Raw genomic sequence first — 27,510 nt, forward strand, 5'->3', positions numbered from 1 at the left:
CTTAATAAAGCAATACTTCAAAAGAGAGAAATTCTGTTCTTTGATTTCTTTTGTGATTCATTGAAATGGACTTCTTAGGCCTTAGGTCTTCTATTGTCAGACGTGTTCAACGATTTTCTTCACATCTTCCTACTTTTCAAGAAAATGGGCAAAATTACCATTCTTTTCTGTTTCAAATTATAGTTTCATGAGACTTTCATTTCATCATGAATGAAATACCCTGAGCAATTAAAAAAGGCTCCATATTTAAATGCCACTTATGTAGCAGCAAACATCATCACCTTCTAATGAGCAAATCCATCAGAGAAACAGGAACAAAGCAAAAAGTAGTTCAATTTCAAAACTCCATTCAACACCCATTTAAAGGCAATAAAAGTTCTGACCTCAGCACATCTTACTGGCTCTTCCTGGAAGCCCCCGTCCTCCTTTGGTGTCTTCTGTCATCTTCAGTTCTACGTAGATGATAGACTCTCTATCTTGAAGACATCATGGAAACATGAAAGAATAATGAACTTGGAGTCCAATTCCAGAAGATATTGGTTCCAATCTAGTCTTTGCCACAGAATAGCTCTGTGACCTAAGGCTAGACAATTAACCATTCTGGCTCAATTTCCTTAGGCATAAAATAAAGGTAAAAATAACCTACTTCCTATGGTGTGTGTGTCTGTGTATGTATATTAAGTGTATATTAAAACACCTTGATAATTTCCAGTTACCCTCAAGGAAAACATTTAAACTTATTACTGCACAAAAGGAGTCTGCTCACACAAACTCAGAAAAGAGGATGGAAGAAACGGATCCAAATGTATCAGTAATAACAATTGATATAAATGAATTCAATCACCCAAAAGACAAAGAATGTTAAACTATGTATATTTATATATTTAATATTTTTTAAAATAGTCCCACCTCGGCTGGGCACTGTGGCTCATGCCTGTAATCCCAGCACTTTGGGAGGCTAGGGCGGGCAGTTCACCTGAGGTCAGGGGCTCGAGACCAGACTGGCCAACATGGTGAAACCCCATCTATATTAAAAACTACAAAAATTAGCCAGGTGTGGTGGTGGGCGCCTGTAATCCCAGCTACCTGGGAGGCTGAGGCAGGAGAATCGCTAAACCTGGGAGGTGGAGGTTGCAGTAAGCTGAGATGGCACCATTGCACTCCAGCCTGGGTGACAGAGCGAAACTCTGTCTCAAAAAAAAAAAAAACAAAAGTCCCACCTTGAAAGAGAATTTACAGGAAGCATATTTAAAACAGAAATTTACAGAAAGATTAAAAGTATATATTAGGAATTAAAGACCAGGCATGGTGGCTCATGCCTGTAATCCCAGCACCTTGGGCGGCTGAGGCAGGTGGATCACCTGAGGTCAGGAGTTCAAGACCAGCCTGGGCAACATGGTGAAACCCCATCTCTCTACTAAAAATATGAAATTAGCCAGGCATGGTGGTGCATACCTGTAATCCCAGCTACTTGGGAGGCTGAGGCAGGAGAATTGCTTGAACCCAGGAGGTGGAGACTGCAGTGAGCCGAGATTGCACCACTGCACTCCAGCCAGGGCAACAACAGCAAAATGGTCTCAAAAAAAAAAAAAAAAGGAATTTAAAAACCTAGTACAGTTAAATTAATATCAGACAAAATATTGGCTTTAAGGGAAAAAAATTATTATATCAATGGAGAGAGCTTCTATATATTAATAAAAAGGAAGTTCTCCAGAAGAATACAAAAATTCTAAACATGTATTCATACAATAAAACATCTTTGAAACATATAAAATATAATTATAAAATGGAAAGAAAAAATTGATAAATCTACCATTATAGTGAAAGATTCTAACATCTTTCAATAATTTACAGACCAAGCAAGCAAAGAATCAGTAAGTATATGGAATATTTAAGCAACCCCATTATTAACTCCTACTTTAATGTACCTTTATAGAACATTCTATTCAAGAATGCATGGAATATCTATTCAAAACTGACTAAATAAGGAAAGCCTCAATAAATTTTAAAGACTCCTATCATAATCTGCATTTGCTGATCTCAATGAGATTAAATTAGAAATCAATGTCACCCATATCCATAAAAGAAATTGAGCCAATTTTAAAATTTTTCATAAAGGGAAACCCAAGATCAGACAGTTTTATATAGTTGTTCAAACGACTATTTAATAAACAAGTAATTCCAGAATCAAAACGTACTTCTTTTTGTGTTTGGGTCAAGAAATAATTTTTAACTATAAATGTAAGCTATTTTACATTTTCTTAGAAAAGTTGTGAAGTTTTGCCCATCATATTTAAATTGCTGTTACATTTGAAATTGATGTGAAGTATGGGTCTAATTTTCTAGTTTTTCATATCCTAATAATCTACAGTGCCATTTCTGTTGTGTATCAGATTTTCATATATAGTTTATCTGTTTCTGTTTCCTATCTGCTGCGTTGATTACTTACTACCACCACGCCAATATCTGCTCAAATAATTGCCAGTTTTTAATGCTTGTAAGTAGCCAAGTCTCTTCTACCCTTAACTCCACACCTTGCCACCTTATGCTTCTTTAAGAGCATCTGGACTATTTATAACACTTCGTTCTTTCTTACACATTTTTAGAATATACTTAGAAAGTTCTGTAAAAATTCTTGTTGAGATTTTGATTGAAATTTCTTTAAAACTGCAAATGAATTTGGTGAGAACTAACATATTTATAACACTGGTACAAAACATGGTATTTCAACACGTTTTTGCATAGAAAAGTTCAGCGTTGTAAATATGTTCATTTCAACATTAAATTAAAATATGTTCAATATTCATTTCTAGTTTCTTTAGGGTCTTTCAATAGAATTGCTATAGTTTTGTTCTTATTGGTCTTTTTGCTTTACTTGTCTTGTTCTTATACACTTTATAATTTTACTGCAGCTAATTAAATATATATACTTTCTATTTAATAGAGTAATGTATATTGAGCTTTATCCAGCAAACTTACTGAGCTCCCTTACTCATTTTAATTTTTGTCCCTACCTTCTTATGGGTTTTTCTACAATAATTTCATCTATAAGTAACAAAATTTTTGTTCCTCCTTCTCCAATCTTTATAATTATCATTTCTTTATCTTGTGAGTTTGCTTTCTGAAAATTTTACCAGTACATTGCATCTAAGTAATAATAGTGGGTGTCTTTGTCTTGCTGCTGTTTTTAAAAGAAATGTAACATTTTGTCATTGAGTTTCCTGTTGTTTCATGTTTTGTTATTTTAGGTATGCTTTATCAGGTTAAGGAAGTTTCTTTCTACTTTTAGTTTTCTGATAGCATTTTATCAAATGCTTTTTATGTATTTTTTGAGAAAAACTTTCATCTGTTAATATGGTGTTTAAATAAGCTGTTTTTCTAATGCTGAACTTTGCTTTTCTAGTATGTGCCTAACTTGGTCATACATTATCTTTTTTATGGATTCCTGAATTCACATTGCTAATATTTTAGTTACTACTTTTGCATCTATGCTTATGAGCATAATTAGTCTGCAGAGTTTCTTTCTCATGTTCCCCCATCATGTTTTGATATCAAGACTTTGCTAAAATATAAATGAGGTTCAGTAGCAAATAAAAAATCATTCTAGCTATTTTAAGCAGAAAGAGGGTTAGATGCTTACAAATTTCTTAGACGAGCTGGTTGTCATAGCAGGTTCTAGGTTGAAACTCCAGGATAGATTTCTAGAAGAATCCTGCTTAAGTGGCCCATCAAGTTCATCGTTATCTCTGCCACAGTCAGGAAACTGGAAGTGATGGTTAATTTTATGTGTCAGCTTGGCTCAGCTATAGTGCCCAGTTGTTTGGTCAAACACTAATCTAGATATTGCTGTAAAGGTATTTTGTAGATGTGATTAATATCTACAATCAGTTAACTTTAAAGAACATTACTTTTAAAGATAATGTGGGCACACATTATCTAATCAGCTGAAGGTGTTAAGAGCAAAAATTGGGATTTTCTAGAGAATGGAGAATTCCACCTCACCATTTTATTTATTTTACTTTTTGCCTCAACATTTTAATGTAAATCCTGCCTGAGTTTCCAGCCTGCCAGCCTGTCCTACAGATTTCACACCCAAGACTACATCACTTCCTATCTCAGTTTCCAGCCTGCTGGCCTGTCCTACAAATTTTGGACTTGCCAGTCCCCAAAATCACTCAAGCCAATTCTTTAACATATATATCTTCTATTTTTTGTGTTTCTTTGGAGATTCTTGACTGATATACGAGGGAATCAGGAAACCACTTCAGGAATACAGTAACTTATCTGCACTCTCTGCAATCTGGGAATTGGAAAGCTGCTAAGAGCTATGGGCTTTAACGTGACTTTGCTTCTGCTAGACTCAAAAGAGTGAATGGTGCCTTCAGCACTGCTGCCACTAAAATTTGCATCAGGTTGGAACTTAAAACATATCAAGATCTTTCAAAACAAGGATTCCTGACAAACACTATATGGAAGAGCAGACGAGAATGAGATAGTACAGATGTCAAACAAGACAATCTAGCATGTCTGCCACATCAGCTTTACATAATCAGGGGGCAATATTCCTTTTACATTTATTCTTTAAAAAGGTTTGCATAAGCATCATGAGGACTTGAGATTATAAAAAGAAGACATTCTCACTTTGTTGAGACAGGCTTGAGCTGTCTTCAATTTAAGTAATAAAAAAAGTGGCTAAATTTTCATTTGTCTATAAACAGATAAAGATGATATATCAACATTGAGAGTTCCAGACAGTTATGTGGCAACAGCTACAGGCTTTTCTAATTGATGAGCCTAAGGGAGACCAGCATTAGACACAGAGTAAAGGGAAGGTATGATGAGTGCCCCAATAGACAGGAGTTTGTTTCAGGAAATCTACCCTGGGACAACTATCATACATTCTATTTCACGTACACACACATGCACACACAAGTACACAAGCACATAATTTCCCAAAGTTACCATGAATTTAGAATTGAGTATTATAATGTTTCATCCAATATCCCACCAGGAAAAAAAAATCAGAACAGGCAGAACTCCCAGACTGTCCAACTCACCAGGGCACAAGATCTTATTTTTATCACAGAAGAGAAAGTCATATTTCTTATCAAAATGAAGCTATGTGGCAGGAAGAACCAGTTGTATGAACTTGGATAAGCCACTTCCCCTCTCTAATCCCCAGTTTCTTCCAATTAAAATGAGGATAAACTAAATCACAAAAAATAATTATGTTCAAGCCTTTGGCATTTTTCTTAGTAGGAACCTAATAAATGTGAACTGAATTAAACTAAATTAAGCTGGGGCTATTTCCAGCATATAGGGGTTCATAGAGTCATCCTAGCTGTTATGAGTGAGGTCCTTTGAGGCCTTATAGGTACAGGGTCACAAGACAAGGCTCCTTGTATTTCTATGAGACATGCCATGCACAGATCACTTCCAGCTGGATTCCTTCTGTACCAAGATCGGCCATGTCAGGTGTCTCACACACCTACTGAATGTTTAGAAAATCTACTTCTAGGTACAGACTCCCTCAAAGCCTGGTCACCCAGCCAGCAAAACGGCCCTCCCCAGGGCATAGTGCAAAGCCTTCTTACCACCTCCTTCTAGGACCTAGCTCACATCTGGAACACCCAGATCCAATGAGACACTAGCCTATTGTCCAACATCTCCAACACAGAGTCTTAGTAACAACATATAAACAACCAAACAAACAAAAACAAAGGAAACAACAGAATCCAAAAGCAAGCACATAAGAAGGTGGGTTGCACAAAGAAAACAAACAAGCCTTTGGGATTTAGTCACCTTCTTGGCTATAAAGCCTATTTCTTAATTGGGCATCTTCTCCAATGTTGATCAGAGGCAGCTAGCATCTCTTCTATCCCACCTATGCCAAGGGTGAGGTCAGCACTCAACAAATAAGAAAGAAAATTTATGGTAAAAACATGAGGTTAAAAACCCTAGGCAACTCTTGGCTAACTCCTGCTTTTGAAATTCTAAATTGCAAGCTGAACCATGTGGTTCCACATACCTTCCTGACTAGTGACATCTCTCTTGGGAAATGACTCAAATGTGTGTTTGTCTTTCTGGGAATGGCTGAGTTTTCTAAAAGCCCACTGTCCTCACAAGCCTACATACTTTTTGTTGAAGGAAAACCTTGTGAAAAGCAAAATGTCCAACAGTCATTAGTAGGCATACACATAAGCTTTCATACTTACCCACAGCCCTCTGAGCAGGCCTCCCTGTGGTTACTAAATTTTTTTTTCTTGCTGAGATTTCCCAGCATGCTCTAGGATTATCAAGTAAAACCAAATATTAAGAGGAAAATCTTGAAAATCCTTCAGTGCCTGGGGTGGAAACAAATCAGACGAGTTCTCCACTCTGGCACCAGCCAGCTGAACCACAAATACTGACCTATCCCATGCTGAGAAGACTCAATCATGAGTTTCTATCCATCACATTTTCAGAATACATTGCCGTCTCACAAACGGGGGAAATGAAGTATATAAAACAGTGGGAATGTTTGCAGAAATAACAGTTAATATTTATGTCAGGCATTCATCGGTACATGGCAAAGTTAAGAAATTTTTCTCTGGGCATTTCTTTCTGCCTTCAAGACCTTAGGTTGGAGAGATTCTGAATTTCTTAATCATAGAAGCTATGCACCATGTTTCAATTTGCAACTCAACATAGCTTTTGTCAAAATAAGTGCCAAATCCAGAAAACAGTTGACATTAAAAATGAGAAAAGGCTGAGCTGGAGACAAAAACATGAAAGCCTATATTTCTTGGTCAAATGAATTTTATCACAGCGCATTTTTAGTATCTTTTTAATGTATTCTACTTGGTTGCTCAAATTGTGAAAATTACAAAATAAAAATTAAGTGGCTGTGTAATATCTGACTTGTCAGCTTTTCCACCTGGCATTTCTTTCTCTTGCAGCATTGATTCACTGTCTCAAGGAGGAGATGCATGAAATGTGGAAAACCACCTGTCTGATTTAGTGGAATGGGAAGTGTAATGGGCTGGAAGGGAACCCACCTCTACAACATTATGCTTTCTGTCCTTAGGCAAAATACCTGGGCCTTACCTGTGTTTAAGCTTTTACAAGAAATGTCATTCTCAGTAAAGAAAACAGAGTCTAAGATGGTTGCCTCTGAAGGAGAATCTCTGAGCATGGAGGGACATGTTTGCCAAATACCCAAGTCTGAATAACCTGAATAGCCCAAGTTTGTTTGTCAAGTAAAACTGGTGTTCATGGGAAAAGCTGCTAGTTTAGCTAGAACTCAATTACACAAGTACTATTTTTTTGTACTTCTGTATGTAACAGAAGTGCTTTATTTGTACTCCCCATAACATCACACACAATATTTAAAAAACTTGTACTGAAGGATAAAGATTTAATAAATCATGTTGCTCCTTCATCAAGGTCATTCTTAAGTCAAATTCTTTTTATGTTTGTTTGTTTTCTGCCAGTCATGAAGACGAAGAATAAGATGCCTACTAGTGCAATTGCTGGTACTGCCATTTGTCCTAAGGTGTCAGCAGTTTTGCCTATGGTTGCTTCTGCACTATCACTGCAAATGTCAACACAATGAAAAGGGAAAATATGAGAATAGATTTGGCCTCCCCCTGGAAGAGTCTCAGGGAGCTCAAAGTGTCCATGAACAGTGCTTTGAGAACTTCTCTGTTAGTATATTAGTATAAAGACATCATGGTAACACATCTGGCTTCAGGACAGCAGACACAGAAACAAGGAGAGAATGAAGGGGATCCATTTTTTGAAGTACAAAGTTTCATCACAGAACCTAGTAATCAGACATCTGCTTCTGTAGTGCAGATACCTTGTGTTACTCCCTTGATATTACTGACTATAAAATTAGAGTATACTAGCTAATAAAACCATATTGGTATATGTATTTGTTCCCAAGCATTGCTATAACAAATGATCACTTCTGTGGCTTAAAATAACAGAAATGTATTCACTCATAATTCTAGAGGCTAGAAGTCCAAAATCAAGGTGTCAGCAGGGTCAGGTACCCTCTGAAGGCTCTAAGGAAGGATTCTTAACGCCTCTTTCTGGTTCCTTGGTGTTCCTTGGCTTGTAGCTGCATCGCTCCAACCTGTGCTTCCATCTACACACAGTGCTCTTCTCTTCATGTGTCTCTCTGTGCATCCTCTCCTCTTCTTCCAATGACTCCAGTCATCGGATTTGGGGCCCCCGTATCTCATAGGCCAAAAAGTCTCTCTTTCCAGATAAGATCACATTCACAGGTACCAGTGTCAGGAGTTGAACATATCTTTTTTGGGCATACAAAATGAAGGACACAAATTGTTGTTCATTATTATTTTCTAGTATAGTAGGTTTAATTGTGTCCCTTTAACTCACTACACTAAATAGTCATAATGAACTAACAGCAAATCCTGCTCCTCATTTTCTTTAGATCTTCAGAGAATTAGAAATATTGAGCAAGAAATTTTTTTTTTAAAAACAGCTTAATTGGGGTATAATTGATATGTAATAAACTATACATATTTACAGTGTACAATTTGATAAACTTTAACATACATATATCCCCATGAAACCGTCACCACAATCCAGGTAGTAAACATATCCATCAGCCTCAAAAGTTTCCATGCGCCCCTCTGCAATCCTTTTTTCCTGCTCCTCTCTACTCCACCCCATGTCCACAGGCAATGTTGATCTACTTTCTGTCACTATGTTAAGTTTGCATTATATAGAGTTTTCTGTAACGGAATCATAGAGTATGTACTCTTTTTTCTTTGGCTTCTTTCCCTAAGCATAATTATTTCATAATTCATTTATGTTGTAACACATGTATCAATCAAGTAGTATTCTATTGCATGACTATACCACATTTGTTTATCCCACTCACCTGCTTGCGGAAAATTGTGTTTTTTCTAAATTTGTATTACAAATGAAGTTAGGCAAGAATTTTTAAATCTTCCAAAAGCTAAAACTTTACTTCAACAATATGTCATATGTTTTATTTGTTTGTGAAGCTAACAGAGCACTTGCTGCTGTAAGTCAAACCTAGCTCTTCTGCTTTCCATGAAGGTGGATTCCTCTGTTATAAATTGTGAAAAGCCTTTTGGAGAGAGAGATGCGTGATAAATCAGGAGCCAAACAAAATGATAATTTTCTACTCCATAATCCCACTGTTAGGACTTTTGCCTAAAGGATTAATTTTTTTAAAAAAAAGTAAAGGTAAACTGGTGAAGATATTTTCTATAGACTTCTCTGGAACAGTAAAACATTGGAAGCAACCTAAATATATAATGAGGAAATATTTTTAAAACATGAGAAAGTGCTTTAGAGAAAACATTTAGTTCAAAAAAGCATAATATGAAATTATATCTAGACCATGATTGTAACCACATAGAATTCAGATATGTGTGTGGATAAGGGAACAAAAAACTATTAGTATGTTACAGTAATGGAATTGTGAATGATATTTCTCTCTTACTTTCTTTATTTTTGTCATAAAATATACACAATAATAAACATCAGCAGGAAACAGTTGACTGCCCTAAAATGACTAAATCCATAGGATTCTTGATGGTGTGCAAACCTGTATGTGTTCATTTGACCCATTCCCTATCACCAGTGAAATAAATTAGGATATTGTCAGAGTCCCAGTCTAATTTACCCTATATATATTGCTACACTTTGGACAGAACTCGGAGGATGGTATTAGAAAGTCTTCTATACTCTGGGAATCTTCTTCAACCTGAAAGTTTCATATATATGAAAATGAGGGAAACTATCAAGTGTTGGGGGAGCGTGTGTGTCATCCAGAGCTTTCACACACTGATGATGGGAGTTTGGTTTGGTACAACCACTTTGGAACTCTTTGGCATTATCTAATAAAGCAGAGTATATCGCATACACTGTGACCATAAATCCCCCTTCTAGGCATACACCCAACAGAAATGCAGATGTATGTTCAACAAAGGTATGTAGTAGAATGTTGATAGCAGCATTATCTATAATAGCTCCAAACTGGAAACTGCCCAAATGCTCATCAACATAGAATAGATAAATTGCAATGGAGACACACAACGGAACACTATTTAACAATTGGAATGAACAGTCTACAATTACATGTGTTTATGTGGTTGAACAGCACAAATATTGAGAGAAATAAGCCAGATGCAAGAAAGTATGCAGTGTATAATTCCACTTATGTTAGTACAAAGACAGGCAAAATAAATCTATGCTTTTAAGGATCGGGATAATGATTGTTCTTAGAGGAAGAAGGGCAGAAACTTACTGAAAGTAGCATAAAAAGGCTTCAGATGTACTTATAATGGACGATTTATTGATCCAAGGTCTGGTTATATAAATGTGTTTGGTTTATGGAAATTCATCAAGCTATACATTTATGTGTAGTTTTCTGTAATATATATTATACTCCAATTAAAGTTTTTTTTGTAAAGTCTATAAGCACTATCAAATGCTTTAAGAATGTTACCAGGAAATTTCTTTTTTATGTAGATATGAAAAGAGGGATAGTTGAGAATACAGTGTTGTGAATTTACAATGAACTAGAAAATTAGGATTATATAGCAGGGTGCATCTGGGGAACTTTGTGGCCAGCCAAGAATAGTTATTGCTAGTTACAGAGCTGAAAGCGCTCAATAAATTTTGTTTTCTCCATTGCACACTGCCTGATGATTGGCAAAGAAATAAAATATAGAATCAAGAAGGCCAGAATGCCCTCTGCAAGAACAAAATGTACTGCCAATATGGCAAGCAGCTGCACCTCCATCCAAAGTTGTATGGAGCTTATGAAAGGTCCAAGCTGCTGTATGACCTGGAGAGCTAGCATGCATCTCATTGCCAGGATCACAGTTAGAAAAAGTAAACAGAAAATACGTTTCTACCAAAATCCATAAAAGAAGGAAGGAAAACTGTTCTCCAAAAGAGGAAGAAGGAGAGGGCATCATCTCTTATCTTGTTAAAGATAAGCTCCAGGAAGCAAAGGAGAATTCTCTACCCAGCTGAATAAGGACATATTTCCCAAGAACCACTGGGTTGCCAGAATTTCTATTAAGAATTCCAAGTATTCTCATATTATTTTTCAATTTTACATTTCTACTAATTGTGTAAGGCCTATAGAAAGCTTCTTGAACCATGTTTTCCCATCTTCAACATGACTTTGCAATTGAAAGACAGGATATAGCAAAACCAGAGGCTAAGTGAATGCCAGCAAGGGAAAATGGTTAAATATTTCATGGTATGTCATGGAATGCCATAGAATCATTAAAGAGATAATAAATTAACTTCTAGAATCAAGATTATGTTCTCTAAATGCCCTTTCTCACTAAGGAACCAGTCCACTTTGGAGAAATGACTCAATCTACATCTAGTGTAAAAAGCGTTCTCGGTAAGTCGAGGATATTCTATTTACCAGAAATCAAAGAAGTCATCATCAAAAACTACTGGGGTCTTGTCAAAAGAAGACCAAAGGAGCAATTCTGTGGAGTGCCCACTGGCTAAGAATGAGACCATCTGAGCATCAAATGTAATAAAATTCCATAATCTAAAACACATTTAATATATAAAAATATATGAGTCCAACAATGTTATTGATCACCATTGGAGGTTGCTAAAGCATCACTTCATTATTCAGAAAATTGACAACCAAAAAAAAAAAAAACCTTTATTCTGCCTCTCCTATACAAACTGTTGTTCAAGATTACCAACGATTGATGAGAGAGTTCTTCATAGAATTCCAGCCAATCAAGGCAGAAAGATTAATAGATTTAGAAAATTATCATTTTACAACTCTGACTGAAATAATGAATATAGGTAATGTTCATTACTGAATGCTAAAACTGTTAAGTCAGGGTTGATGAGAAAGTTTATATTGGAAAGATAAAGCTGACCACAGCTGACCCCACTGGCCAATTTCAGCATCACTTAAAGTGGGCTGGCCAATGTTGTATTCCTCCTATTCCATACCTCCGTGATGCAATAGAAAGTACACAGCACAAACTATTAAGTATTCTAGCCAAATGAATTGAGCCAGAAATCTCGTCAATCCTCTATATTCAACTAAGTATGTAAATGAAGCACAGGGTAGGTGTTAAGTGACACCACGAGAATGAAATAAGACAAATCTAGAAGGTGGGAAATTCTACAAGGAAAATAACCTGGTTTCTTCAACAAATAGAAGCATTAACAGGGAAGGGGAAGGGAAAATCATTGTAAATTTTAGAGACATATCAGGCAAATGCAATGTTTGGCATTTGAATCCTCATTCAAACAAACCAAATGTAAAAAGATGTTTTTGAGGCAATCAGGGAGATTTGAACATGAACTGGGTATTGGATGATTTTAAAGAACTATTATAAATTTTGTTATAGGTGATATTAGTATAATCGGTTACAATCTTAAAAATCCCTATCCATTAGTGATGAATACTGAAGTGTTTACTGGATATAAACAACATAAAGTCTGGGATTTGCCTTAAAATATTGAATAATATGAAGTAAAGTATACACAATAGTAGTATGAATCCATTTTCGTAAACAATGACCTGGTTTTGTAAAATACACACATACATTTATTTTTAGGTAGATGTATAGACATACACATATATAAATGTTTACATATGATTTTATGAGCACTGAGAATTATTTGGAAGAGCCCATGCTACACTGTAAATATAGACTAGCTGGGGGTGGAGGCTGATATGAATAGGGAAAGATTAAGGGCAAATTTAAAAAAAGATTTCATTTTTAAAAGGTAGGATGATGTGTCCCAATATATGGATTTATATGAAACCGTCAAAATATCTGTATTTCTACATATATAAAGAAGATTGTTTTTAATCTTTAAAAAATTGCAAAATCTGTCCACATTTCTGAAACAGAAACAGTGCTAGTTTCCTAGCACTGAAGCCGGTAACTGCAATAAATTTCTGCCGGTCTGCCCATAAGCAGAGTGATAACAAACTAGAAGCTCTCAGGTAGCAGCGAGTGGCGAGCTGAAGTGAAGCAAATAGAATTGGGTGTGTGGTAGGGTCTTTGGGATGGGGGCTGACTGGAAATCGATACTTCAAAAATGCACTGCAACACTCACCACTGCGGTGTGTTAGCATGGATAGCAAGGAAACAAAATGAAATGTCAGCTAAGTATACTACAGAGAATGGATCTCTTTCTCAGAGCCCAAGTATCAGGCACAATGCTCATCAGCATGAGGCAGCCATGGGACAGAGGAAAAGCACTAACCCAGGAGTCACAGGAGGTTTAGGTCACACCTCAGCTCAACCACACACCAACTGCATGACCTTGAGAAAGAAACTTGACCTCCTGGCCTCCACACGTAAAATGAGAATAAAAATAACATCTCAGCTGTCATGATCATCACATGTACTTTACAAAGAGGTAAACTAAAAAGCGCTATACATGTAGAAGTGTCAGAAAGTTTGCTGACTGCCCCCATGTGCACGTGTGCACACACACACACCCACACACATCTCACTATTCATATATACATTAGCACATAGAAATATACACCATTCACATGTAGAAATGCTATATATGCATGAGTTTGACAGCAAAACAACCCTCCTCCCAACTTGTAGATGGGAAAATCAAAGCTTAAAGAACTTAACAAGCTAATCGTTACATAGAATTCATTTATAATAATGTTGGAATTTAGCAGAGGTATATGTGTTTAAAATAGCCTCATTCAAGGCCAGGCGTGGTGGCTCATGCCTGTAATCTCAGCACTTTGGGACGCCAAGATGGGAGGATCACTTGAGGCAAGGAGTTCAAGACCAGCCTGCAGAACATAGCAAGACCTCATCTCTAAGAAAATTTTTAAAAATTACCCAGGCTTGGTGGCATGAGCCTGCAGTCCTAGCTACTAAAGGGCCTGAGGCAGGAGGATCTCTTGGGTTCAGGAGTTGGAGGTTACAGTGAGCCATGATCGTACCACTGCACTCTATCCTGGGTAACAAAGCAAGACCCTGTCTCAGAATAAGATAAAATAGTCTCATTCATGGCTGCTAAATATGATTTCTGATTCATGGAAAGTTCTGACCTGGAAAAATTACAAAGCCAGTTGCTATGGACTGAATCATATACATGAAATGCATACGCGGAAGCCCTGTTCTTCCAGGTGATGGTATTTGGAGGTGGGGCCTTTGGGAGGTAATCAGGGTTTGATGAGGTCATGAAGCTGGGGCTCTCATGCTGGGATTAGTGCCCTTATTAGAAAAGACACCAAAGAGCTCACTCGCTCTCTCTCTCCTCACTATGGGAGCATCTAACAAAAAGGCAGCTGTCTGTAAGACAGGAGAAGAGTCCTTACCCCAAAGTGAGCACTGCTGGACCTTGATCTTGGACTTTCCACCCTTCAGAACTCTGAGAAAATAAAGGTCTGTAGTTTAAGCCACTCAATCTATAATATTTAGTTACAGCAGACCAAGATGGCTCAGGTACTGGGTCAAGAGCCTCTACTTCATGTTCTTACAATATCCTGAACTTCCTGTGTCATAATATTCATCATTTTATTGTTAGCATTGTTAGTTCTACTTCCTAGCTACATGCCGTGGGGCAAATTACTTAAAATTTCCCTCTGCCTCTGTTTTCTTTTCCAGACAATGGGGGTAATAATGGAATCTTTCTCCTAGGACCTTCCTGCATCTGTGTAATGATTATCTTATCATAATAATTAGGCGATTGAATACATGACTTCACCTAGAACAGTATCTGGCAAAATAGAAAATACTTAATAGGGATGACAAGATGATGTTCATGTTGTTTTTGCTGTTATCTATTTGGCCAAATTATAAACTTCATAAGGGCCCAGAGACCTCTATTATCTTGCTCACAATTGTTACCCTATGAACAAACTAGCATGGCACATAAATAAATATTTGCTAAATGAACAACTAGGTGATGAGAAAGGAGAAAATGATTCAGTGAGATGGCAAACATTTTCAGGAAGTACATACTGTACTTATAAATAGAAACAAAAGCTATTTTCTTAGATATTTTAACCAGTAATTTATAAGTTGCAATTTAATTGATTCAACACACATCCAAGAAGATGAGGAAAGAATGGTATAGTCTAATATTCTTTTAACAGTTTTCCTGTGCATAGTAAAATACCCATGGAAGAATTGTCAGGGGTGTGCTCCATTCTAAAGTTCATTAAAGCTGCTTGAACAACCATTGCACAGGTTTTGCTTTTTCATTTAATTTTAATAAAATATTTTACTGGAGGAAACTTTGGGGCGTAATAGCAATGAAGTGTGTCTACTGCTTTAGGTGACATTTCATTTCATTTGTGGGCACCTGTGGAGATAAATATACTAATCCCAATGCCTGGGAATTTGGGTTGCTGGTTACCCAAAAATGAAATGTCATGTACAGAAAGTTATTTTTTATTGTTTAATTTCCAACTGTCTGCTCAGCAAATCAGAATGACAAAGACAACAGCTATTTCAAGATAAGGCACCACATGCATTATAGAAAATGCATCTCATTTGGAACTTTAGTCCTGTTCTTGATGAAAGACCAGTGAAAACGTGAAATTTAAAATATTCCCCATTGCTTCCCAAGCACAAGTGATAATGAGCCTTTAATTTTACTTTGGCTGAAATTGTAAAGCAAAGTCATGGATATATTGTACAGTTGCACCTCACACTCTACATAAACAATCCACATCTCTAGGCAAACCTTTTATAGCCTAAATAAGTCTGGAAGACAATGAGAGCAGTACGTTAGATTTAAACATGAGATGGTGATCTGTAGCTGGAGGAAGCCAGAGCAGAGAGCCTAGCCTGTTCATTCTATTACCAGAACCACAGTTGACTGTTTTTCAACCTTATCATATAGCTCAAAATATCAGAGCATAATTCCCACCTTGGACTAAATCATCTGAAGAGATTTGGTAATGTTGCCTTGTTCCTCTGAAGGATAAAGAAGCTTCCCAATTCTATGAGTTGTCTCCCCAAAATGAGAAGGGAAAAAAATTCTTTTCTGGTCTATTCTCAGTAGCCTTCAGGGCTACTTACAAGATAACGCTTCTCAGAGATTTAGATCATAGCTGTTTTTAATAGACAATATCTAGGTGTCATCTGTGTCAGAACCCACCACACCCGCTCCCATGGACAAGCAGGAAAGAACTAATATTTACGAAATCACTCTGTATATTTGTTTGGGCAGGTCAAGTCAGGTTAAAGAGAGAACCGATAAATTTAATTTTATTCTCTTGTGAAAATCCATAGCTTCCATCACTAGAGTTTCCAGGCATCAAACCTCTGACTGGCAGAAGCAAGAGTTAAGGTAATTAAGTAAATTTCTGATAATGCTGCTTAATTTCTTCATGTAAAGCCCTTCCTTCAATGTACATATATTCATTCAGTGGCATTATCCTGTAGCTCTGACTATGCCACATTGGAGATTGTTTCACAAGATGTTCAAGATGTATTGCCTTGTCTTTTTTTTTTTTGAGATGGAGTCTCGCTCTGTCGTCCAGGCTGGAGTGCAGTGGTGCGATCTCGGCTCACTGCAAGCACCGCCTTCCCGGGTTCACGCCATTCTCCTGCCTCAGCCTCCCGAGTAGCTGGGACTACAGGTACCCACCACCATGCCCAGCTAATTTTTTGTATTTTTAGTAGAGACGAGGTTTCACCGTGTTAACCAGGTTGGTCTCGATCTCCTGACCTCATGATCCACCCACCTTGGCCTCCCAAAGTGCTGGGATTACAGGCGTCAGCCACCACACCCGGCCTGCTTTGTCTTTTCTAACAACACTTTTCTCTTCCCCTGGGTGCTACCATCTACTAGTGTGGTTTTAAATATTATCTCTATGCAGATGACACTTACGCTTATATCTCCCTGACTTCTGCTTGAGTTCCAGACTTTCATATCCAACTTCTTACTTGATTTATTCATTAAGATAAAGAATAAAAATATTAAACATAAATATTTTCAAAACAGAACTCTTGATTTCCATCTTACACCTATTTCTCTTACAAGCATCTACTCACTTGCTCAAGCCCCAGATCTAGGATTCATCCTTGATTATTTCTTTATTTCCCCATCAGCAATCCCTGTTAGCCCGGCCTCTGAAATAAACAATAAAACATAAATAAATATGTTTATCTGAATAAAACATAAATAACAATAAAACATAAATAAATATGTTTATCTGAAATAAACAAGTAAAAACATAAACTAAAAGTATAATTAACATAGTGATAGGTGTCATGTAGACTATGAAACAGGGTGTTATGAGAGGGAGGGAGTGATAGGGTGATCAGGAAAACTCTTTTTGGGAAGGTGATATGGTTTGGCTGTGTCCCCACCAAAATCTCATCTTGAATTCCCAGGTGGGAGGGACCCAGTGGGAGGTAATTGAATCATGGGAGCAGGTCCTTCCCATGCTGTTCTCATGATAGTGAATAAGTCTCATGAGATCTGACGACTTTATAAGGTGGAGTTTCCCTGCACAAGCTCTCTCTTTGCCTGCTGCCATCCATGTAAGACATGACTTGCTCCTCCTTGCCTTTCACCATGATTGTGAGGCCTCCCCAGCCATGTGGAAGTGTGATTTCATTAAACCTTTTTCCTGTATAAATTACCCAGTCTTTATCAGCAGCACGAAAACGGAGTAACACAGAAGGTGACAATTCTGTGTTCTGGGTGTCAGAATGCCCATGTCCATGCAAAGATCTAGGGACCATTTCAGGCAGAAGGAACAGCTAGAACAATGACTCTAAAGCAAGAAAGAAGGTGGTTTGAAAGATGCAGAGAAAAGCTTAAGCCCTGGTTAGATGGGGAGATAGGGGTCAACTTGTATAAGACATATAAACCCAAAAGAAGGAGTTTGGAGTTTAAGTGCAATAGCAAGTCAATGAAATGATTTAACCTGCAGAGTGATATGATTTATTTCATTCTTCAAAGGTCATTCAAGATCCTTGGGCAACATGAACAAAATTAATTTACATCCTTCCGCCAACATCACCACTACACCCAGATACTATTGATCCTATTGAAAACACATAGGAATGCTGGGTTAAAGTATAGAGCAATAATATAGAATAAAATTCTACACTCAGAAGAAAGAAGGAAGAAAGAAATAAAAGGAAAGAGAGGAAAGGAGGAAATCTTTGAGAAATCAGAATAAAAACATAACTCAAAACAAGACTGGTAATTCTCACAACTGATGAGAGAAGAATCTCAGGGGGTGTGAGTAGGATATCAGCTCTGAATGGGATTTACACTGTACGTAAGCAATGTAAGCAAAGGAGACATGGCTCTGGGGCTCTGAGAGGCAAGAAGCTGGAAATAAGACTCCTGCCTAGAGAGAGGTTCCTCAAAGGACTGCTCTGTTTGGATAAAGAAAACTGTAAAAAATCTACCCACCAGCTGAGGGAAGGGAAAAGGAATCACAGGGAATCTGAATGGAAAACAAAATCTCCTGTGAAATTGAAAGCCCACAGCCAGATACGGTATCAGAAGTTACAAAGCCTAACCAGTTTAATAAACTCAAACCAAGAGAATATTATAAACACTGCTTCTACAGTAGTGAAACCCTAAATTTTGCTTGCGAAAGTAAATGCAAAATTGAGCTATGGGGGGGGGCATGATTTACATAGAAAAACAACCCCAGTTTAGCAGGAGCTAACAGTAAAAACTACAAACAGCACAAGAAATGAAACCACCTGAAGGAAAATCAGCAGACACAACAATCAGGAGGAGCAACACTGCATTCCAAAGTAGCTGATAAAACAATCTGAAAGAGATTATAAAATAAGTATGGAAACTAAAATGAAAGAGCTGGGCTATGAATAAAGGAGAGGCAAGTCAAAAATAAAACATATGACTGTAGGTAATTAACATTAAAACTTTACCAGTAAAATGTAAAAACTCAATAAGTAGGTTAAGTAGCAAATGAAAACCAGCTCTAGAGAAAATTAGTAAACTACAAGATATATTTGAGGAAGTAACACAAAATGCAGTACAATCCAATACAAAGAAATATGAAATAGGCAAGGGGGATTAAGGAAGGGGAAGAATAGAAGAAAAAATTTGACATGTATTCAACAGAATAGCAAGAAGTAGAGAATAGTGAAAAAAGTACAGTATTTAGGTCTGCCTAATCACAGTACTCGGCAATCCTGGACACAAGGTTTGGTCCAAGGGTGAACACATATCCAAACAAGTCCAAATAAAATCCTCCCACCACCATCCCCCAGGAGAGATATGTGACGTTGGGAACCTTAAGATCTTTTCACTAGGCCAGGCTCAGTGGCTCACACCTGTAATCCCAGTGTTTTGGGAGGCCGAGGTGAGAGGATCACTTGAGGCTAAGAGTTCAAGATCAGCCTGGGCAACATGGTGAGATCCTGTCTCTGTTCTTAAAAAAGAAAATTAATAAATAAAATGTTAATAAGGATCTTTTCACTGGGTTGCTGAACTGTGTGGTAAGACATAAAGTTAGGGAAAGGGTCTTGTGCTTTGGGTGGTGGGGTTAGAGAAAGGAACACTGCCCATGGAGTGAAAAACTTTCCTAGCTCCTTCGCATTTTCCCCACACACACACTCATTGTCTTCATTCCTTATGCAAGCTATGTCCAGGGAGAAAGGAAAACATTTTTTCTTAGCACCCACTCAACCAGACACTTTCCTAGGCAGTAGGAATGATAACCTGAATAAGACCTGATCCATGGAGAACCTGAGTGCCAGGGACTGGGAGGGGCTGGACCCCAGGTCTCCTGATGTCGAATCCAGGGCTTCTCCTGCTCTCTTCTTACTTCCTAATTTTACAGCACTGTGTACCAGGTGCGACAGTGATTGAGAGCTAAATAAAGGTATTTTAACCTTCGAGAGACTCTGGTTGGAGTTCACAATGAAATGAAATGCACCAGTCTCCCTCTGGTAGCCAGAGTCTCTGGCCATGCTCTTGTAGCAGAAGCTTCTCATTTGGAACAGCTCAGACTCCCTGGGCTCTTTGAAAGGATTGGTTGGGATGAGTTTCTATGTTTTACAATTGTGATAAAAATTCTCTGCTCATAGCCTAGGGAGTGTGAAGTGGAGTACAGGGTGAGGGCCAAATAATCATGCACGGGACACGCAGCCAGAGTGCCTGGGATGCCAGGGGGGTACCTGCTGAGCGATTAGGACAGGGCAGCAGACACAGTGATTAAATGGAGAGGAGGGGCTGCTGAAAATGAAAGAAAACGCTGCAACATGCAAAAGCACTGCCATGCTACACCACAGACAGAATGGATTAAATAATCGACTTAAATCCTTTTGCATCTGGGTGAAACCCAAGTGAAACCAAATAAATTAGCTCAAAAGGTTTCTGGACCAGCAACTTAACCTTTAAGGCTGTTCAATGTAAGTTGTTCTTTCTCCCTGAACTTCATTATAGACAGGGTAACTTTTTCCTGATTCACTTAGGACAGTCCCAGCTTACATTTTCTGTCTCAGTATCTCATCTCTTTCAGCATTTGTGTGAGATTTTTAAAGGAAAGTATTATGGTTAATAGTTGCATTACAGTTAGCCAGGATGGGTTCAGCAGACTTCTGGAGCAGATGCTGTGATGTCACCCCAGAGTCTCCTCAAGACTGAAGGGCTACTCCACCAGCTGCAGTGAGGGCTTCTGGCAGAGAGCCCCAGCTCTCAGCCCTCATCGGAATTGCTTCAAATGAAGAGTGTCATCTCACCCACCACCATGCCCTCTTCCCATGGTGCCCACACCCAAGAACTGGTTTACAGGGAGACATAAAGGTCTGGCCCCCACTTTGTCTAGAGCTGGCCATGTGGTTGGTCTCTGTTGAGGCTGAATCATAGGCTGTGATGGTTAAGATTGAGTGTCAACTTGATTGAATTGAAGGATGCAAAGTATTGTTCCTGGGTGTGTCTGGGAGGGTGTTGTCAAAGGAGATTAATATTTGAGTCAGTGGACTGGGAGAGGCAGACCCACCCGCAATCTGGGTGGGCACCATCTAATCAGCTGCTAGAATAAAGCAGGCTGAAAAAGGTGGAAAGAGCAGACTTACTGAGTCTTCTGGCCTTCATCTTTCTCTCTTGCTGAATCCTTCCTGCCCTTGAACATCAGACTCCAAGCTCTTCAGCATTTGGACTCTTGGACTTAGACCAGCAGTTTGCCAGGGGCTCTCGAGCTTTCAGCCACAGACTGAAAGCTACATTGTCGGCTTCCCTACTTTTGAGGTTTTGGGACTCAGACTGGCTTCCTTGCTCCTCAGCTTACAGACAGCCTATTGTGGGACTTCACCTTGTGATCTTGTGAGTTGATTCTCCCTAATAAACTCCCCTTCATATATACATCTATCCTATTAGTTCTTTCCCTCTAGCGAACCCTGACTAATGCATAAGCCAACTTCTCTTCCTGCCCCATCCTTCTTCCCTTCCCCTTCCAGAGGTGGTGATCCCAAGACCACTCCCTAACAAACCTCCTGTCCACTACTCTCCATCTCCAAGTCTGCTTCCTGAGTAGGCCACAGCCTGTGACAATTGCCACTTGGTGCCTTCACTTTTTTTTTTTTTTTTTTTTGAGACAGGCTCTCAATCTGTTGCCCAGGCTGAAGTACATTGGTATGATCATAGCTCACTGCCGCCTCAGCCTCCCGGGTTAAGTGATTCTCCTCCCTCAACCTGCTGAGTAGATGGCACTATAGGCGTGCACCACCACACCTGGCTAATTTTTTAAATTTTTGTAGAGACAGGGTTTTGCTCTGTTGCCCAGGCTGGTCTCAAACACCTGGCCTCAAGCGATCCTCCTGCCTCAGTCTCCCTAAACACTAGGAATACAGGCATGAGTCACTGTACCTGGCGGTGCTTTCGCTTTCTGCTGTGGACTTGTCTAATGGTATATGAAACAAGAGCAGTCAACTGAGTTCCTACTCTTGTTAAACCAGAGGATGCCCAGGGATAACCCACCTCACTTTTCCCAGCCCTATCTAGACACACTACGTGGTAGACAATGATGTGATATCCAGCTACCTCTTCAAAGGAGGACTTGAGGAGGAGGCTGAGGCAGGAGGATGGCCTGAGCCTGGGAGGTTGAGGCTGCAGTGAGCTATCATCATGTCACTGCACTGCACATATCCCACTGTGGGTGGTACAGAGACAGCCTCTGGCCAAGACTTCGTCATGCCCATATCACCACTGGACATCTTTCACTGCCCAATCCTGCTTCTTCTCTCTTCCATAAGTGTTGGTGTCAAATAAACCTCTTGGGCCCTAAACTTCTCAGCATCTGCCTCCGGAGAATCCAACCTGCAGCACAACTTAACTAACACCTTCCTTTCCAGGACAGCTTATGGGATGCTCCCTTAGCAAAGAAAGTGTGCTAGCAGCTACAGGCAGCACACTCTTTTTATCTGGGATAATGGTGAGAGAAGATTTGGTGCTGTGGCCCCTGCTGGACCCTTGATGTACCAGCCAACTGTAGTGACTTCAATTTGAGATGCCTGAAGATAGCAGGATGCCATTCAGTGCTGTCAGTGGAAAACACAGGACATTTTAGTCTAGGTATATATACAATATTTATGGAAAATAGAGGTCAAGCATTCCTCCCACATAGCATATAATAAGAGTCTAAATGCTCTTGCAACAGTGGTTTTAACATTAATGGTATGCTGTATAAATCGACAACTATCAAATAGTGTTATTTGGTAACACGTTTTAACTTTGCAAAAAATGTTTTGGCATTAATGGGCTCAAAAAGTGAAAGGAAATATGTAATGGAAAATCAAATACTTTGTTCATGAGAATGTTAATGACAAACCTATAAATTCCAAAATGTTTATCAACACTTACCATGGGGGCTATATGACATCACTCACCACATGAAAAATAGAAAACATGAATCTGCTAAAGTATTAGTATCTACTCTCAAATACTGTGCATGAACATGAGGACTTGACACGTGCAGACGAGGAAAGTATCCTGTGAAGCATGGCTTTTCATTTGGATCAAATGACTGCCTCTCTAAATCTGCACTCTGTGTCTCTTGTACACATACAAAAAGTGAAGTTGATGGGGTTCAGGGCATGCCACTCCAAAATATGGTTCCTTGGCATATTGAATATTTTAAATTGAAGAAATTTGAGGAAAACAGCAGAAGCAGGAAGGTGTCTCTGACTTTCCCCCAGCCTTCTTCCCTGACGCAGTTCATAAAACCTAGGAAAGATTTTCTGACCTTCCCCTGAAAGAGGTCATAGACTCTCATTTAAGATGTGCCCTCTCTATGCCAGGAAGAAAGGAACATCCTTATCTCTGAAAACAAAAGGTCACAGAAGGGAAACTGAACAAACCAGCCTTGCTGAGTTTCCCCAGTTTATAATCATCATGTCATACTCTTCACCCTATTATATTTCTCTATGACTCTCCTCTCTTCATCAAACCCAGCATAAAAATACACAGGTTTAAAAACTACACAGGTTTAACTGTTTCTTCAGGTATTTATTTCCTTATGAAAGCTCCTATTTCATGTAAAATGTATGTTAAATAAACATGTAAGCTTTTCTCTGATTCATCTGTCTTTTGTTATAGGGGCCTTAGCCATGAACCTAAGATGGAGAGAGGAAAAGGTCTCCTCCCCTACAAAGCGATAGATGGTAAGGTGCTGGATCCAATGGCAGAAAAAAAGTTTCAAACAATTAAATGATGCCACTTTTATAGAAATGGAGTCAGATGCTTCAAATTGGAAAACAGTTATTTTCAACAATGATTCCTTTTATTTTCATCCAATTCATGGAATCAAAGTAAAACATTTGAAATTTTATTTTGCTGATGGTGAAAACATCTGATATTACTAGAGTGAGATGTCATTGTAAATCCAGTTAAATGAATAAGTGCTATCATAAATTGTTTTTAAAAGTTCAAACTAAAGTTATCTTTGCATCATAATTAAGTACAAATTTTGGTATAGCACAGTGTCATTGTAAAAGCATGTTTTTTCTAAAGAATTATGGAGCAGAAATGTACTGGGAATTAGATGTGGTGCAACATGATTCATACTTGTACTCAAACAAGTAGTGATAATCTACCAATCAAAATAGTAGCAGTCACTAAGAATTTATAAATATGATATATACATATACACTTAAAATATCTAAACTATAGTTTTTGCAAAAATATGATTTTAAATACAAGGCAGTATCATGTGTTTTTCTCTCTTTGCTGTCTGCCATAAGGAGAATTTTAGAAATATTTGAGCATTGAAGAAATAATTTGTAAATCAATCTAAGTATCTTTTTGTTGAATTCTTTTTAAAAATTAGCTCTCTAAATCTGGGCTGAATTTGTCCAAATCAGTTAGAAACCTTTGATCAACATTTTCAATGAATAGAGTTTCAAAAAACTTTAGCTTTCCACATGTTTAGACAATTGGGATTATTAGTAACAAGTCTTCAAAACAAGAAGACACCAAAGTGTATCCCCACCAAAGCATGAAGAAACTAAACAAATTAAGTACTTTAAAAAGAGTCTATTCTCAATCCTGATATGGTCTACAGAGAAGGTTCATTTCAAATTTATTAGTCATTAAATGCAAATTTGAAGAAAATATTGGACAATTTTATTTAAAATTTTAACACAGCAAGACCATATAAGGAAAAGAAAACATTCTTTAGAAAAATAGAATGACATGGTATTTGAGACAAATGTGTTTTCAAAAAATGACTAAAGGGGTAATTATTCTGATTGTATTATTGTAAAAATTTTACTTTTATATATGTAAAGAAGTTTTAAAATTTTCTTTGGTGTACACAGATATATGTTATTCTACTTTCTAGAAAAAATTTTGAAAATAGTGTTTAAAAATAATTATTTGGCAGATCCATCAAAAAATAAAAATGTATTTGTCAGTCAGTAAATTTTTGAAAAAAGATACCAGGATTTTTAGCACTTCCTTTCACTCTTAAAAGTGTCCTGATTTGAAAGATGAATTCTATGGTATCAACTTAAAAATCACAAATTTAGAAAGGAGACTTTATTTGTTATAAAGAGTCGCAGCCTGCAATGTGGCCATTCTGACAGGCTGAGACGTGTAGCTTCTGTGAGAAGCCTCTGTCAGTTAGCAGGTACTTTGAGGGAGGGAAGGATGAGACACACATTTTGTTGAACAGGTTGGCCAAATATATGTATATATGTATATATTCAACAGGTTACAGGAGGAGCTATGCAGTCTCTCGTCCAGATATTCATGAAGGGGGAACATGGCATGCATACTGAATAAACATGCATGTTACAGGCATCTCATGCTTCCCTCGGGTGGAGACTTAACATTGAAATATATTACAAGTAAGCCCTATATGTCAAAAGGTGAAGCAGGGAAAGGAAGGCACTCAAATGCACAGCATATGCAACCCGGCTGGAACTAGTCCATCTGTGGGTGGTCTCTTATCAGAAGAAAGATACTGAAACCAGTCTTTTATTCAATCAAAGCTGTAGTTCTGGCTTGTGGAACAGGGGGCCTCAGTTAGTCAGCTCTGCTGGTGAATGAGCTGCAATTGTTTAATATTGCTTATCTCAAGGCCAGTGCGTGTTTAGCTGCTAGAGAAAAAGAAAAACCTTGTGGCAGTTGGAACATAGTTTCTTCTTTAACTGTAGGAGTCCATGACTTAACCATGGCCTTCGGTGCTGTTTATAATGTGGTATCTCATTATGAACAAAGATTCGGTTCTGACAGTCTCGTGATCTCTATTTTAACATTAATGCTGGTCAGATGTTGTGTCTAAACCACAAAAGGGAGGGAAGATAAAGAGGTGCGTCTGACCTGTCGTCCTGTGATGGCCAGAAACTCAGTTTTTAAATGGTTTCTCTGGGGTCCTCTTGGCCAAGAGGCAGCCTGTTCAGTCGACTGGGGAGCTAAGGACTTTAGTTTCAGTTCTCAGTAATCATCTTAGTTACAGTCATCAGACTTACCACACCCCAAAGAAAATTAATGTTCTGTGGTTCCCCTTTCTAGGGTCTCATAGGATCAAAGTTTCCCCAGGTTGAAAGGGCTCTCAAAGAAAAGGTATGTTAATTCTCTTGAAGTTTTCGAATTTCAGTGTACCTAGGGATTTCCTTGAGAGCCTGTTATGCAAATTCCTGGTCCCTGGTAACAAGATTTGTGATGTAAGTCAAGGATGCGGCCCAGGAGTCTGTATTTTTTCCAAGACCTCACCCTCTCCCCAAGGGATTTCTTTAGAGATGTACCTGGTCAATTCTGAAATCAACTTCTAAAAGCTTTTCTTGCCATAGAGTAGAAATCTATATCCCTAAAGTACCACCCTCTAGTTCTAACAGTCACATAGAAAAAAAATGGATTTCTCTTCCCCATGATAGACCTTTAAGTATGGGAGATGCCTGTCATCATTTCCAGAGTTCTATTTTATTCAGCCTAACTACTTCAGTCACTTCAACTCTTCTTCAATACACAACACACACACACATAAACTCATACAAGGTTACCGAGAATAAAACATATGCCAACAAATACAGATTAGGGTGATATGACTCAGGAACAATGTGTGTGAAAAAGTTTAAAGATTGTAGCTGATAGTAAACTCAATATGCGTCAACAGTATGAATCATTACAAGAGAGTAGGAGGAGCAGGAGAGGAGGAAAGAGAAGAGAGAAAAAGGAAGAACAAGAAAAAAAATCTCTGTCTCTGGTTATTGATGGTATCAAATGAGATGTTGATTATGCAGACTTCCCCTAATGTACTCTGCTGTCATGTATATTTCTTTGATCAAATATCTTCCACTTCCTAGAATACCAGCTCCACTCCTCCCCCAAAGCAATGAGCTATTTTCAAAACCATTCATCTTTCAAGATTCAGCTCAAACATCAAGTCCTCAACTGCCCCAGGATAACTCACCTCTCTCTCCTTTAAACTCCCACTGTTCCTTATACAGATCATTGTCAGGCCTCTGAGCCCAAGCCAAGCCATCGCATCCCCTGTGACTTGCACGTATAGGCCCAGATGGCCTGAAGTAACTGAAGATCCACAAAAGAAGTAAAAATAGCCTTAACTGATGACATTCCACCACAAAAGAAGTGTAAATGGCCGGTCCTTGCCTTAACTGATGACATTACCTTGTGAAAGTCCTTTTCCTGGCTCATCCTGGCTCAAAAAGCACCCCCACTGAGCACCTTGTGACCCCCACTCCTGCCTGCCAGAGAACAAACCCCCTTTGACTGTAATTTTCCTTTACCTACCCAAATCCTATAAAACGGCCCCACTCTTATCTCCTTTCGCTGACTCTTTTCGGACTCAGCCCGCCTGCACCCAGGTGATTAAAAGCTTTATTGCTCACACAAAGCCTGTTTGGTGGTCTCTTCACACGGACGCGCATGAAAATCATCATACTCGATTGTTTACACATGGCTTACTGCACTTACTCCCTTCTAATGTGCTGCCTGCATGATTTCCTTAGATATTATTCTTACTGTTCGGTGTCTAGCTGTCCTAGAATATGAGCTTCATGAGGGCAGTTTCTG

At 38.3% G+C, this 27,510-nt stretch overlaps 1 long non-coding RNA gene across 1 annotated transcript; it reads right to left on the reverse strand.

The window, feature by feature from the left end:
* LOC129049508 (uncharacterized) lies at positions 1 to 27,244 on the reverse strand. Its single transcript, XR_010136677.1, has 5 exons — positions 26,888 to 27,244; positions 21,054 to 22,514; positions 17,034 to 17,111; positions 384 to 472; positions 1 to 132 (listed from the first exon to the last, which is right to left on the reverse strand). It is a non-coding gene; the product is annotated as an uncharacterized LOC129049508 (long non-coding RNA).
* Positions 27,245 to 27,510: the final 266 nt, after the last annotated feature.

This window comes from Pongo abelii, chromosome 14, assembly GCF_028885655.2.
Source record: "Pongo abelii isolate AG06213 chromosome 14, NHGRI_mPonAbe1-v2.0_pri, whole genome shotgun sequence".
NCBI lineage: Eukaryota > Metazoa > Chordata > Mammalia > Primates > Hominidae > Pongo > Pongo abelii.